The following is a 17,350-nucleotide window of genomic DNA, read 5'->3' as shown; positions in this document are numbered from 1 at the left end:
AGCTCTTCACTAGGTTCTTACCTCTTTTTAGGGGAGGGTTTTTCCCATGTGGTTTTCTCTCTTTCCCCGTTTACAGAGGTTTCATTTTTTCTTGCATTGTACTTGGGTACCTAAAATGGCCTCGTTGCCGGGACCCATTATGCATTTCATCTTAGCTTTGTGAGCTTAAGGCATTTCCCTAAGTTGCACTTAAGGGGGGGTGTTAGAGTAAATAATTAATATCTAATTATTTATTCTATTGCTTAAGTTTACTTAGGTCATGCATTTATTTAATATTTCATATTTAATGCATGTAGTGGTTAGTTGTTGACAACTCGGGAGTTTTCTCCTTTTTTAGCATATTCCACTTTTTGTGGATATGTGCTGAGTTGTCATTTTTGTCCTCTACCTCCTTCCAGCTTGTTCTACAAGCTTCCTGGAGCTCTTTATATTCGGGCTCTCTCTCATTGTAAAATATGAATCATCATATCATTTCTTATTGTAAATACATTTCTTATTGTGTTTGCTTCATGATGGCTCTCATGTCCATTTAGGGTTTTTCCCGTGCTCCATGCTCCTCCCATTCTATGGCTTCTCTTTGACAGGTTCGCATGCAGGTGATCTTGGCGTCTTCGGAGTTGGCTTTCCTCAACTCCAACAAATATTTCCCTGCAAAATCTCAAACAATGAATGTTGGAGAAGGCTTAAGATCACTTCCTATAGAAATTCAAATAATAGAAGTTAGAGAAGGGTCGAGACCAGGTGCAAGAACTGGTGTAGAAATTGGTATGGATGAGCTCATAAATATTTATCAATCTATAAAGAATGGAATTTCTCATAAAAATTTAGATCATTTACTGAAAATGGATACAGATAAATTGATATCACTTGTAGGTATTGTTCAACCTTTGAGGCTATCTAGGAAAAGGTCAATTAATAAGACAATAAGAGAAATAATGACTAAATTTGATAACATTGAAATACTTGAAAAAGCTTAGATGCTTTCACTTTGTCTAAACACAAAATAAGTTGCAAGAGGAATTGAAATTGTTAGGTGTAGACACAACATCAAAGAAGAGAATATTTTTTAACATGTAAACTTATGTGATTGAAAATGTTAAACACAGTTTGAGAAACATAGGAAAGCGATCTCGAGAACTAAAGATAAGTCCATGACAAAAAAAGTGATGTTGATGTCCATTGTAAGTAAGAATATGACCCAAACTAGAAAAATATCTTCAATTTCATTTGAAATGGGTTTTAGTAGGAAAATAATGAGAGAATATGTTGAGAGAAGATTAATTCTAGATGATAGTACTATAGAAGGCAATTGGAAAATCATGTGTAGAGAAAATCATTCTAATAGGATTGATGAGGGATTCAAAAATTTTAGTCATATCATTTTTGTTTGATAAAACTCGTCCTTCATCAAATAGTAGAGATGTTATCAGGCATAGGATTGCATCTAGTCAATATGAACATCATACAAAACATTGGTTGGACACAACACATTGTGAGTTGTATGAGTCATTTTTTAATGAACATCCTAATGTAAATAGGGAAAATGTTGTTTAAAAAATTGAATCCATACTTTGTGAGGTCAAAAAAAGTGTTTGAAACATGTTTTTGTCATCATCATATTGAGTTTGATCTCCACTATTAGTTATTTTGAAATTTTGTAGAAGATGCATATGGTTTTCACGTTTCTCCTCCTAGTAGGTGAAGTGATTTTATATGTTCCATTTTATGTGAAAAAATAGATGATCTAGTTGGTCAAATAAATTACATCAAAGGAATATGTAAAACATGTGGTGAATCAGCTCTATTTCCTTTGAAAAATGAAAGTATCGATGTAACATAAAAGGTGAATTGCAAAAGCTACAACTATGTGAAGAATGAAAAAAAGTTGGGGAAAGAGATTAAAAGGTTGAAATATGTTGAAAAGGAGTTACGTATTGTAACATTTATGGACATATTTAAGAATTTGATTCAACCTTATATTCATCACGCATTTTTTGCAAAGTGGCAAGCACAACAGTTTCAAACTTTGAGAGATAATTTCCCACTTGGAACAATTGTATCTATTGTTGATTTTGTAGAGAACTATTCCTTTGTTCATCAAAAAGAAATTCAATCAAATTATATCTTTCCTGAGTAGGTCACTATTATGGTACATGTTTGTTATAGACATGCACTATTAGATTTGGATGGTATTCAGAGTACACTTGAAGCACGTGTCATTAGAAAGGAATATCACTTTTATATAAGTGATGATAAAAAACATGACATTCACTATGTAGAACATTGCTTCAATATGTTTTTCTCTTATTTGAAAGAAAGCAACATAAATGTTGATAAATGTTATGTTTGGTTTAATTGATTAGTTGCATAGTTTAAATCATCAAGACCATTTTATGCATTGTGTAGATATCATCGTAATGAGAATATAAAACACATATGGAGTTTCTTCGAGAGTGGGCATGGAAAAGGTAAACATGATGGTGTTGGAGACTGCATCAAACGTGCTCTGTGAAAGTATCAAATGAATTATAAGGGAGTTCAAATAACTAATTTACATGATGTTTTTGAATGGTGCAAGACACATTTTGCATTAGACAAGGTTGGGAATCATCAAGAACAAGTTGACAAGTACTGTATAGAGTCTTTTGGGAGATAATACGTATGGATGTGTACATTTGTTTAAATTTTATGCAATTAAGTTTTAAAATTTATCTTGATTTGTTGAAGTTTAAATTTACTTCAAGTCCACATTTTTGTAATAAACTTTTAGGTGTTAATAGAAAAAACATACATGGTTGCAAGAGGATAGAAAATACATGTTCCTTACATTCAGTCATGAGTATAGATAATCATAATTGGACATTGAAGACAAGACACTACTCATGATTTTGTGACAGTTGTATTAATAAAGACTATCAATAATGCATCAATCATACATGTGAATATGCAAGTGCATGGATTTCAGTATCACTTGATGTTACAGATATATTTGATAAAGATGATGAAATTTTTGATGATATTCCATTGATTTTTGATGATTATGATCAAATCTCTGGATTGATAAAAGTGGGTAAGTATCATAAAAATTAATCTCAAATCGCAATTAATCTCAACTTGTTATTTAATTATCAATGAACTATCTTATATATTGTACATGTATGTATACTTGTTCTACAGGAGATGTCTTTGTAGTGATTGTTGAGCCTAGAAATCATGAAAGTGTTAGTTATTATTTATTGCAATGTATTCTAGAGATGAAAAATTTATATGATCCTGAAGAAAGTGATGAAATTTTGTTCCGCATAGGTATTATACATACATGTGCACATACATATATGAATTTATATATATGCAGGTAACTTTATATCTATCAAAATTTAAAATATTTAAATTGGTGGTGTAGGTTCTATTGTGATACAAGGATATATTTGAAGCAAGTAAAAATAGTCCAACATGGAATACACTTTGTTGATTATCAACCTAACAACAAGGTTTTACATTACTGCGACCTGGTTGTTGCTATTGAGCTTTGTCTAAATCTAGTCAAATTTAAGCCTGTGCATCACAAGTGGAGACTAAATGCTAAAGATCATGAGAAGATATTACATGTTATAAGTGTACATCATGGTTGAACTGGGCTTTGAGATGGTAAAATTTAATTTAAATCAAATTTTAAGACCTTTAAATGTAGACAATTAGAAGGAACGAATGTTATATTAATCTAATAATTTAATAATATTTTCTTAAATAGATATTAGTTCTTCTTAATATTTATTTTATAATAATTTTAATTAATTTAAATATTTTTGGCTTGATATATCAATTTTCACGACTTTTAAATGTATACATTTTAGTAATAATAATTACCATGGATGAAGGTTTTTAAGAATGTTATATTTTATAAAAGTTTTTTAAAATAATGTATTGGCTTACCTATTAGCATATTTTTATCCACATAAAACAAATATGTATCTTTAGTCCTACTAATTGATTTAACAATTAGAAGGGATGAATGTTATATTAAGTTAATAATATTATCTTAAATAGATATTAGTTGCATAAGATTTATTTTATAATAATTTGAATTAATTTAAAGTTGTTTGCCTTGATATATCAAATTTTAGAACCTTTAAATGTATACATGTTAAAATAATAAATTAATTACCATGGATGAAAGTTTTTAAGAATATTATATTTTCTTTAAAAAAATTAAAATAATGTATTGGCTTACCCACTAGCATATTTTTATCCACATAAAACAAATATGTATCCTTAGTCCTCCTAATTGATTATTTTATAATGATTACAAATAAATACAATGTTTTAAAGCTATAATCTAATTCATTTGGGTTGATTTAGTAGTTTTAAGCACTTATATTAATATAATTGGCATGAAAAATAATTCATTTTCTTAAATAAATTGGGCACATAGTTTGAACATAAGCTAGTGATGATAACAATACAACATTAATTAGATGTAATCAATCACCCTATATTATTATTATTTTGAATTATAAATTAGGTTCATAGATCAATTTGAAACTTCTTCATATTTAACTACTAAAGTAGGTAAAGAGAAGTTAATTTGATTATTTTATAATGATCACAAACAAATCTAAAGTTTAAAATCTATAATCTAATTCATGTAAATGTTCTGCAAAAATACAAAAATGTACACATACATACATCTCAAGAATGAACATCTAGATCTAATATCTATACTAAAATGCATGTATGCAAATTGTAAGTCTCGAATAAACATGTATACAAAGTCTCCAATATATATATATATATATATGTAGGGCTCAGTTGCTACACCTAGGCCACAAGATGTATAGGAGACTCGATCAGAGGGTCATTTTGTTCATATGCATCTTGAGGGGTCTCTCCAGTAGTACTAGATATATATCTAGTACTACTGGAGAGACCCCTCAAGATGCATATGAACAAAATGACCCTCTGATCGAGTCTCCTATACATCTTGTGGCCTAGGTGTAGCAACTGAGCCCTACAAATATATATATATATATATATATATATATATATATATGTATGTATGTATGTATGTATGTATGTATTTATGTATGTATGTATGTATGTATGTATGTATGTATATGGATATCTACATATATATGTATATGTTACAACTATCTAAACATATATACATTTGTATATGAATACGAGTACATATAGTTTGAAACATAAATAGCTTTACAAACTATTTAAAACTTTTACTTGAACACTACTGGTGTCTCAGTAGAATCCTCTTTCTAACGTAAATGCCTTGACCCAACACCAGATGTAATAATGTGCTCGGTGACCTATGCTTGCATGATTTATTATAACTTTTTAATATCTATCTAAACTATTTTCAAATTTCACATATTTAAATTTAAAAATAATTTTATATGCACCTGGGTCTTAGAGATGGAGGATGATCATCAGACTCCATCATATCATCTATTGATGCACCTCTAGTGTTAACATCCTATCCTAATACACCAACATTATCTCTTGAAACTCCAACAACTATTGAGCCACCCTTAGTGCCACAATCTCCAACAACTAGTAATAAAAAGTGACGTGGTGTGTGTAACTGGTCAGGTAATGTTGTAGAATCAATGCAAGGTCAGAATAAATATTCATGTACGACGAAAATCCCATGCTCTTATTAGTATCAATCTCAAATAACCCTCATAACTACTCATCAAAATCATCAATGCCCATAGCTGTGATCTTGACATCTCCAACTCTAATGCCCAATCCATCGTTAACCTAGTGTAAAATGTTATGACCTATGTTGTGTGATGACCATCACTAGTGTGGTCTATGCCTATGAAACCATGGGGCTCTAATGTAGTGTAATAGTGTCCACCACTGAATGAATTGGTATCTCCTATGTATCAATAATATAACTAATACCCTACAATAGGTCCTCCAAAGTACAATGCTAGATCCATATGTGTGTGTTGTCCACAAAGAGCATGAACATCACCTAGTACTGGTAGTCCAACAACTCTATATGCCTCACCAAGGGAGGTACTTGAAGTATTGCTCGATGCGTCTAAAGATGCTCGACCTAGACAACTCCATCAATTATGAATATAGCGACCAAGAGAGTCAAATGTGATACTAGCAGCCGTAGATGCAATGTGTCCAATATTGTCAATTTCTTCCTTTGCAAATCAATGACAACTCTATCAGTAGTAGGAGCTAGTGTTGAAGTCGCTAGAGGAATTCTTTGTCTAATGAATTGGTTGGCATCTGGAGGTGGTAGGCATTATGTACTGCAATATTGGTCAAAATCTACAATCTGACCACACCCCTATCTACAATAATCTAGAATATCTATGTAATTGACATTAAGCTCCATGCAAATATTGGCATACAACTATTATGAAAAATAAAGTGGTATCTAATCATTATTAGGATAATGACCATGAATAGCCAAGAAATGAGGATAAATAATACTAGTGACAACAGGATCTTTGCAATGTGTCACTTGATAGCCCCTCACCCTTCCCTAGGTACCCTCATATGATGGAAACAAATCTTGTTTGATGACATCTTTTAGGGCCACCCTCTTGACATCATCAATACATGCATCTCTTGAAATCTCAGCTTTAAGCTCCCTATATATGACAACTAATACATCAAGGGTAAATGAATAATGTGCTCTAAATCTCATAGTGAGATTCTGTAAACTCTTACATATGGTCACACATATGTTTCTATATAAACCATCATTGGAGGATAGTATAGACTGCTCTAGTCTAATAACCTCTTGTTCTACAAATGCAAATAATGCATCAATATCAATTCATGAAGGTGCCATAGCAGGAACCACAAGAGGGCCTCTAGTAGGAGCCACACTAGGACCGACACCAAGACCTACAACAGGAGCGACACTAGGAGCTATGGTAGGAGTTGCACTAGGAGCCCTACTACAAGCCCCGTGATGAGCTACACACAAGCCCCACCATGAGCTCATATATATTTTAAATGCACATATATATACATGTAGTCTAGTATGCAAATTTTTATTTAAAAGATATGTAATTGTACATCATCTAATCTACACATCAATATATCATAAATGAGAGTTAGAGTTAGGGTTTGAATTAGGGTTTGAGTTTCAGTTAGACTTAAATTTTGTGTTAGCAAATTAGGGGTTATTGTTATGTAATTACAACTTTATAATTAGCGAACTACTAAACTACGTGGGTTATATAGGGTGAACTAGGGTTAGGATTAGGGTTAGAGTTTGAGCTAGAGTTGTATTAGAGTTATAGATTTCAAGTTAGGGTTAGATTAGGGTTAGAGTTTAAGTTAGGGTTAGAAATTAGGGTTTGAGTTTGAGTTAGGGTTAGATTAGGGTTTGAGTTAGGATTAGGGTTAGATTAGGGTTTGAGTTCTAGGATTATGGTTAGATTAGGGTTACGATAGTAGGATTAGATTAGGGTTTTAGTTAGGGTTAGGGTAAGATTAGGGTTTGAGTTCTAGGGTTACAATTAGAGTTACAATTCTAGGGTTTAATTAGGGTTTTAGTTAGTTTTAGTGTTAGATTAGGGTTTGAGTTTGAACTAGCATTAGATTAGGGTTAGAGTTTGAGTTAGGGTTAGATTAGGGTTTGAGTATTTAGTTAGGATTAGATTAGGATTTGAGTTAGGGTTAGGGTTATATTAGGGTTATGATTCTAGTGTTAGATTAGGATTTGAGTTTGAGTTATAGTTAGCTAGAGTTAGGGTTTTTCTTAGGGTTAGGGTTAAGAATTAGAATTGGAGTTCTAGGATTAACAATAGGGGTACATATAGTTAAATTCTGGGTTAGCAAATTAGAGTTATTATTATGTAATTACAACTCTGTAATTAGGGTTTAAGTTTGAGTTAGGGTTAGATTAGGGTTTGAATTAGGGTTTAAGTTTGAGTTTGAGCTTGAGTTAGTTAGAGCTAGGGTTTGGCTTAGGGTGAGGGTTAAGAATTAGAATTTGAGTTCTAGGGTTAACAATAGGGGTATAGTTAAAGTTTGGGTTAGCAAATTAGGGTTATTGTTATGTAATTATGACTTTATAATTAGGGTTTGAGCTAGGGTTAGGGTTAGGGTTAGATTAGGTTTTGAGTTTGAGTTAAGGTTAGATTAGGGTTAGAGTTTGAGTTAGAGTTACAGTTAGATTAGAATTATGGTTCTAGCATTAGATTAGGGTTTGAGTTAGGGTTATGGTTAGATTAGGGTTTGAGTTAGGGTTAGGGTTAAATTAGGATTGGAGTTTGAGTTACAGTTAGTTAGAGTTAGGGTTTGGCTTAGGGTTAGGGTTAAGAATTAGAATTAAAGTTCTAGGGTTAACAATAGGGGTACATATAGTTAAAGTTTGGTTTCCCAAATTAGGGTTATTGTTATGTAATTACAACTTTAAAATTAGGGTTTGAGTTTGAGTTAGGGTTAGATTAGGGTTTCAGTTAGGGTTAGATTAGTGTTAGAGTTAAGGTTTGAGTTTGAGTTTGAGTTAGTTTGAGTAAGGGATTGGCTTAGGGTGAGGGTTAAGAATTAGAATTAGAGTTAGGGTTAGGTTAGGGTTTGATTTTGAGTTAGGATTTGAGTTTGAGTTAGGGTAAGGGTTAGATAAGGGTTAGGGTTAGGGTTAGATTACAATTATAGTTAGAGTTAGAGTTAGGCTTAGACTTAGACTTAGGGTTTGGCTTAGGGTTAGGGTTAGAGTTTTTAACAAGTATTATTATGTGTTTTCTAATGTTAAAACTATTTTTTTTCTAAATTTGTTCCCTAATCTTCAATTAATAATCTTCTAATATTATAGTGTATAATGATATATATATATATATATATATATATATATATATATTTCTAATATTTTCTAATATTCTAGTGTACTATTTTTAAAATATTATCTAATATTTTTCTATTATTTTTTCTAATGTTCTTTCTAGTATTTTTCTATTTTAACACTAATATTTTCTAAATTTTCTTTGTAATGTTATACTAATATTTTCTAATATTAGTGATTAATGTTTTAAAAAAAAAATTTGCAATGTTTTTCTAATATTTTCTAATATTCTATAATAATGTTTTTCAATATTTTCTTATATATTTTTCCTCATATTTTCTAATTTTCTCTAGATTAATGTTTTTTAAATTTTTTCTAACATTTTTCTAATATTTTGTAATAGTTTTTCTAATATTTTTTCTAATAAGACTTATATTTTTCTAAATTTTTTTTGTAATGTTATACTAACATTTTTTTAATATTATAGATTAACTAATTTTAAATATTTTCTAATGTTTTTCTAATATTCTAGGCTACTAGTTTTTTAGTATTTTGTAAAATATTTTTATAATATTTGGTAATTTTAAAAATATTTTCTAATATATTCTAATTTTCTACACTAATTTTTTTAAAATATTTTTCAATATTTTTCTAATATTTTCTAATGTTTTTCTAATATTTTTGTAATAAGAATAATATTTTTCTAAATTTGTTTCACAATTTTTTTTGATAGGTAAATGAAATTTGTTTTGTAATGTTATACTAATATTTTTCTAATATTCTAGATTAATTATTTTTTAATATTTCCTAGTATTTTTCTATTGTTATAGACTATGGATATTTTTGTAAATTTTTCCTTATTTTTTGTAACGTTTTTTAAATATTTATCTAATTTAACGCTAATTTTTTTAAATGTGTTTCCTAATGTTAAATTAATATTTTTCTAATATTCTAGTATAATGGTTTTTAATAATTTCTAATACTTTTCTAGTGTTTTCTAATGTATTTTCTAATTTATAATAATACCTAGATTAATATAATTAAAACCATTCAAAACATTCAAGCATAAAAATTCTTTGAAGACATAAAAATATTGAAAATAAGCATAAAATACTCTTTGAAAACATAAAAAAAACATTAAATTTTTTCAAATAATGACATATGAACATACTTGAAATAGCGCAACGACCAAAATCTAGAAGAAAATGACACAAAATGATGCAAGTCACTTGGCACTCTGATACGTTCACTCCAACATCCAAAAAAAATCTACACACCATAAAAATGAATAGTAAAAATGAAAAATGAGGGTTTTAAATCGCAAGTCACTATAAAAATATATTCATGTGAATATATAACTTTGTTATGTTTGCACAAACATAATAGATATGTTCACACAAACATATGAAAAATGGGAATTTTTATTTTTCCAAAGTTTTTAGAATTTCTTTGTGCCACAAAAGTGGCACCCATTATTGTGGGATTGCCCAAATAGTAGGGGCTGGCTTTTCTTTACTCTAGGCATAAAATTGTTCCCATCACTAATAGAATTTGACAAAAATGTGACTGATAATTTTTATTCACATGACTAAAATTGATTAAGTTATACTAACATGTTGAAACACAACTATAAATGACTAAAAAAATGACCAATTTTATCATTGGATAGAAATCACAACTAAATAATTAGTCACACATACACACAAAAAACACTAAATAAATGACCAATTTGATCATCAAGTAAAAATTAATCAAATAATTATTCATGCAAAATAAAAATAACAAATGTAACACAAGTATTGGGGGCCAAGTAGGAAGGGGGGTGACTAGATGCATTTTTAGAACAAAGTAAAGAAAGTGATCAATTTGGTGATGTGTTGGCAATATTGTTAGTTAGATGTTTTGATGGTTGTCACTTATGGAAACATATACTCAGCATTTCATTTATGCATTCAAAGATAGAAAATTGTTTAAATATTAGATAGTTTGCAAGAGTACGGTGAACAAATCTTATCATTTCGGATGATGCATAGTGAATTAGCTTATGAATTGCATTGTGAAGCTTTGTGACACCCTCATGATGATGTGTACCAATGCGCACTTGTGTATGGTAGTATGACACAAGTTATACTAAGTTTAACTATGCTGGTATTTAATAGTATAGAACAGAGCATAGCAGAAAATAAAATTGTATGACTTTAGGAATTACTTTGTTTTCAAAATAATTACCAAGTTATGTTAAGCTGAATATGTGGATATTATTTTATATTATGTCAAGCTTGTGAATACATGGAAGATGACAGAGCAACAATTTGTGAATGCACAAGGTATAAGTAAAGATTTATGTTGCGTAAAGAATGTTGAAAAGTGTGTTGCTCATTGAATGTGTTTAATGTGTAGATATTGTAGAATTTTCATGATTAAATGTGACATGCAAACTATTGTGAGAACTATGTGCGAGCATTATGTAATGCAAAATCTGATGTAAGATAAGAACAAGTGCAAGTTATAGTAGCAAGCAAGTATTTTATGTATATTTATCTTGTGAAGGAACTAAGTTGTATAATTTCATGTTAGGGTAGTGGGCTCTTCTTTCATACATTATAATTGATCTACAAACTCCTAATGGGGTTGAGGGTTCTAAAAGGCCTAGTCCTCTAACAAGGACTCAAGACATTGTATGTACTTCATAGACTCTTAACAAGGTTAATATGGATCCTTAACAAGATCCTATTGTTTAGTGAATCATCTAGTGGGTAGCATCCCCACTAGTGCTTTCCCTTGGCTAGGATTTTCCTAGTTAACCAATAATGGTGTTATGAGTTCTCTATGTGTGTGGTTATATTTACTATTCAACATTGTTGGTTTACTTTCATATGCAAGTTAAAAAGTAATTAACAATATTTAGTTATGTGCAAAAGTTTGTAGAATATTGATTCACCCCCCTTCTTATTATTACCTATTTCTAACAATTGATATCAGTGCATAGTTACTTTGAAGATGCATAACAACTTAAGTAAGATCTCAGTGAATACAAAACAATTAAAAAATAAACTTGAAGAAGCTCTTGAATAGATTGACCTTCTTACTAAAGAGAGAGACAACTTCAAAGATAGATACAAAGATGCAAAATTTTACATTGGCAAACATAAAGATGATATTGATGATTTGGAATATGGAAAGGAACCTTTTGCATAGATTAGTGTTAATGATGATACCAAAAATCTCAAGAAAGACAATGAGATCTTGAAACATGAGTTGAAAATTGTTGAACTTAAGTTGAGTCTCAAGGCTAGTGGCAATAAGAGTGAACCTGATCAAAAATCTCTGACCTTATATCCTAGTTGAGTCAAGTGATATTTAAATTAGATTGTATTAAGATAGAGCATGTAGAGTTGGAAAAATACAACATCATTGTGAAAGGAGAGTTTACACAAGAAAACAACAATTAGAGAAAATTTACACAAGTTCTGAGAAAATTGATGAGCATATATTTCATCAAAGACCTTATGAAAAGATAGGCCCTGGAAATATTCTTGGAGACAAGTCAGCAAAGAAAGATGAGGTTAGGATAGAACTAGATTCTATGGCAGAAATTCCTAAAGAAAAGTTCAAATGGTCTGATGAAGTTGAGAAAAATGAATTGATAAAGAAATTTGTTGAACTTAGAACAATAAGGCAAGTTGAAGAACCCAAGCAAGATGGTTCATCTAAAGAGGTAAGACATGAATTCAAAGGTAGATGCTACATATGTAATGAAGTTGGACATATGAAGAGAGATTTCATAGGTAAGTCTTTTAAACCTATTACTAATTTTTATTGTTATAATTGTCATGGTTATGGACACAAGGTAGTAGAATGTAAGAAACCTAAGTTTGTTGATGATAATAAGAATAATAGAATTTTTAGGAATACTAACCTTGTAGGTAATGGAAGAAGTAGATCTCAAAGAAAATCTAATGATGGAGAGAAACATAATGGTGAGAAAAAGTAGTTCGTTTGTTACAAATGTAGCAATCTTGGACACATTGCAAGGAATTGCAGAGCACTTGAAAATTAGAAAGGGAAAAATTAGAGGAGAAATGCACCTATATGTCAGTCATGCAATAACTTTGGACACATAGCAAGATTCTATAGAATGGATAGAGGAAAATTTAATAGGAACCCTAATTATAGAAGGAATGAAAATGAAGGTAACAATAGTTAGAAAGAAGCAGTCAAAGAACATGTTGAGGAATTCAAAGAAGCATTTGCAAAGGCTTGTAATCGAGAGAGTTCACATATAGTATTGGAAGAGAAATTCTTTGATGCACTTGATGGAAAGTTGAAGTCACATATTGTTTATGGCTTGACCTATCTAAGTTAAGCCATTGCAGTAAGTAGCAGAGATTAGCAATTAGAACTAATGTTAAAGAGTGAGTTAGAGATTGTGCAATCAACAAAAGGTAGAGGACATAGAGAGAAAGAAAGCTATGCTTTAGTGCACAAGTCTTGATGTGATCATACTAAGTAGGAATTGTAAGATCAAGATAGTTGATAAACAAAGATAGTATTCTAAGTTTATGGTAGATACACTTTTATTGCTCAGTGCAATTTGAAATGATTTAAGGATCATGAACAAGATTTTTTGTACCATTTATTCATGTGAAGTGTCTTGAGAAAATTGAAGAGTGATTTGATAGCAATTGAAGTGCAAGAAAGTTTGTGAAGATGAAAGTTGCAAAAGCCCTAAAATCACAATTTTGAGGTATTTGATGGAATATTGAATCTTGTTTCTTGAAGTATTTACAGTTATAAAGGAATAGCTATTCATAGAGTTCATGATGTTAGTGACAGAACAAGGTATGATTTCAAGGAACACCCATTTTTTTCTTTACTATATGGTCTTGTAGGCTCATTTTTGCAAGTTCCAAAAAATGTATGACATGTAGATGATATAGGGAATTATATACATTACAAAATTGAGAGTATATGTGATGATGAGATTCACAAGGATTTAGGAGTCATGTGTAATAATGACTTATCCATAAAGTATGAATATGCACACCTTGAAAATTTGAATTTGATGAAGTATATGTTCTACACAAAATTAGAAAATTAGGAGTCGACCTGAATTATATTGAGCAGATTACATGATGATATGTTTTGGTTAGGTGATGCATAGATTATCATTGATAATGACCTAATCCACAAGGTGACAGGATCTAGCAATGAAGTTTGTAATCTTATTAATGAGAAAACTATTAGGAAAATAGTGGAGACAAACCTAAAAATTGAGTTTGATGAAAGAAATATGAGGGTTGATCCTATTCAAGATACATGAGTTGAGTTGTTCATTAAAATCTTAGGGTACAAGTTAAAGCATGGATCATGGGTTAACTTTGTACCTCCTGGTTTCCTTCATACAACATATGTGACGGCCATTGAAAGGAAAAAATAATAATTTGTGTGTCATTGTCAGAATATAGGTATTGGACAATATTGCAAAGATAAAAAATAAAATAAGAGTGAAGTATTTAGATTTGAGTCCTTATTGACTCATTTATTCTTTTATGTTACTAAGAAGTTTCTTGGAGTAATTAATTGGGATAGCAGTAGGTGGGCAATGGATATTGTAACTCAAATTTATAGATCTAAACCTAAAAATTTCAGAGACATTGATATTGGAAGAATGATGAAGAAATTTTAGTCTAATATGAAATTGAGGTATAGGATACCTCCCTTTATGGTAGAGAAGTATAAGGATGATTTGTGCTTCATTTTGGAAATTGACAACACCTGCATGGAAGCAACGATACCTAGAATGAAATTCATTGAGCCTATGGGATATGAGATGAGCATAGATTTAATTGAAGGGTATGCACAAATCATACTTGAGTTTGAGTAGGACACAACATGTCTTCGATGGGGGACATATGATGAAAGGTTAAGAATTATAGAGTCTGATCTCCATAGAAAGGAGAGTAAAAAAAAATTAGAAAAGGAGATAGATTCCACACTCAAGGAACTTGGCATGACTAGATAGGAATTCAATGAGATAAATGGAATTACCCTTGGAGATGAAGACCAGTGGGATAAAAAAGTGTTGCTAGCAATACTTGCAATTTTAAGACCTTCAAAAGGAGTAACAGTGGCACAACCATGTATGTAAGCTCCCATTTCACCATTTATAGAAATTGCACAAGTGTAATTTGTAAGAGTAAACTATGAGTTAGCTAGGAGGTAGTGAGAGGTTGAAGCACCTACTGTGTAGAGGAAGTTAGGGAGACTGGTGAAGGTTAAGCAAAAACTTACACCTCATGCAAAGAAAAGAGTAAAAAAAATCAGCAATGGACCTAGTAAAAGGAGGAATACTATGCAAGTGAGCAATTCTAAAAGTTCAGATGATGATGATAAAGATAAACCTACTGAGCAATATGTGTAGGAAGCCAAGACAACCACATTCAAGAAAGCATGGAAACCAAAGGTAGAGAATATGAACATGCAAGTTATAAATGATGATAGATTTTTTCAATTGAATAAATTTTATATCATGTATAGCACTATAGATAGGAGGAAATTAGAGAATTTCATAATAAGAAATATGATTCTAAGGAATAAAAGATTTGATAGCATTCAAAATAAGATTCCTGAAGACTTATACAATAGGTTGATCAATATAAAGAGAAGGGTAGTAGAAGAAGATTTGAATATGAGGATCACATCTATAAATAAGTTATGTGATGTTGGATCCAAAGAGGAATATGAGACAATTTTGAAGGGTATTGAGCCCTTGCTAAGGAACAAAAGAAGAGAAATTCTTCTAATGGGATGAAATTATGAGGAGGTAAGGCAAGAAACAAAGGAGGCTATAATTAAAAATATGTCCTTGGTAGCTAGGGAGAGTGTGGAAGAAAAAGTTGATAGTCCAATGTATGTACAAGAAAATACACCTTTCAGTGAAGGAGAAGAGGCAAAAGGGACACATCAAGTACTATCTCCACCCCACATTGTTATTGGTACTGAATCCATGCAAGTGGATAGTATGCACATAATTGTGGACACAAAGGAGAATACATTTGTAGCATATGGGGAAAATATTGTTGGTAATATCACTGTCTATACCAATTTTGATGATGAAGAGGATGATAAAAAGAAGAAGTAAGAAGAAGAAAAGAAAAGAAAAGTAGATGAAGATAAGAAGAGGAAAGAAGAATAGGAGGAGAAGAGGAAAGAAGAACAAGAGAAGAAGAGGAAAGAAGAAAAGGAGAAGAAGTAGAAGGAAGAAGAAGAAGAAAAGAAAAGGATAAAAGAAGAAGAGAAGATGAAGAAAGAGGCCAAGGATAAGAAGAATGTGGAGGAACAAATAAAAAAGACTACTATATCTTCAGTAGTATTAGCAGTTGGACCCTCATCACCTATTCTATCTGATGATGAGGATCAAAAAGAGCTATAGGGAACCTTGAGAAAATTGTTTGAGAAAAACAAATTTGTAAAGTATTTGGAAAATACTCTTGTTGAAGTCTTGGAGCACATGTAGAAAATAGTTTCCACAACTATAGCTAAGCTCTAATTGCAAGCTAAGAAAAAATAGTTGGTGAAGACCTTTGATGGGGAATTCACAACCTTAGCTAAAGTAGAAGCAACACAAGAATAGAGTAATCATGATGCAACACTATTCAACATAGTGCATGCACTAATGTGAATAATAATTTGAAGGCACTTGATGGAAACATCAAGGAATTGAGGTAGTGTATTACTAAAGATAAGAATTTATATGGATAGTGTGCAATGTTTATACTTATTTATCTAATTTTAATGCAAAGATCAAAGGCCATATGAGTGAGCTTCAGTCACTCACTACAATATTGCAACAACTATAGATCATAATTGAAGATTCAGAGAATGATATTAAGAAGATCCACAATGTTGTCAGAAGAATTGAATTTGAGAAGGAGAAGGCAATAAGAAGATTTTTTTCTTAGAGAATATATGGAACCCAAAGTTGTAATTTTGTAGAGGAAATTAGATGAATGACTTTCAACGAAGAATTCCTATGAAAATTTCACCTATACTGACTTGAGCATAGTTGAAGTGACATCCTATGCAATTTACACACTCATCAGTAGACCAGATATAATCAAAGGCAACTAGAAGAAGGACTTTCACAAACTAAAGATTGATTTTGCAAATTGCATATCTATAATGACAAGTTGAGTAACAATAGGCAACAAATTTTTGTGATATAGTTTTTGAAACTTTTTTCATTGATGTCAAAAGGTTGGGGGGGGGGGGGGGGGGCGGGGGTTTTGTGCTATTATGTAGAGAAAAATTGTATAGATATAAATGTATATGTAAGGGGAAGCTTATGTATGTATCAAATCTAACGGAGTGATAAGGAATGTAATGATCTATCAAAACATGAATAAAATTTTTATGTTTTGAAGGCAAATTGTGTGTAGTTATTTAATTTTGTATGACATTGTTTTGGGACTTATATAGTTTTCCAAAATGTTTCCATCAATGCCAAAGAGTGAGATTGTTGGCAATATGGTCAGATAGATGTCTTGATGGTTGTTATTTATGGTGGCA

This window comes from Cupressus sempervirens, chromosome 5 (genome assembly GCF_028749045.1).
Source record: "Cupressus sempervirens isolate cs-2001-9-10 chromosome 5, ASM2874904v1, whole genome shotgun sequence".
NCBI lineage: Eukaryota > Viridiplantae > Streptophyta > Pinopsida > Cupressales > Cupressaceae > Cupressus > Cupressus sempervirens.
The sequence above is the reverse complement of the archived record's forward strand: the minus strand, read 5'-3'. Positions refer to the sequence as shown.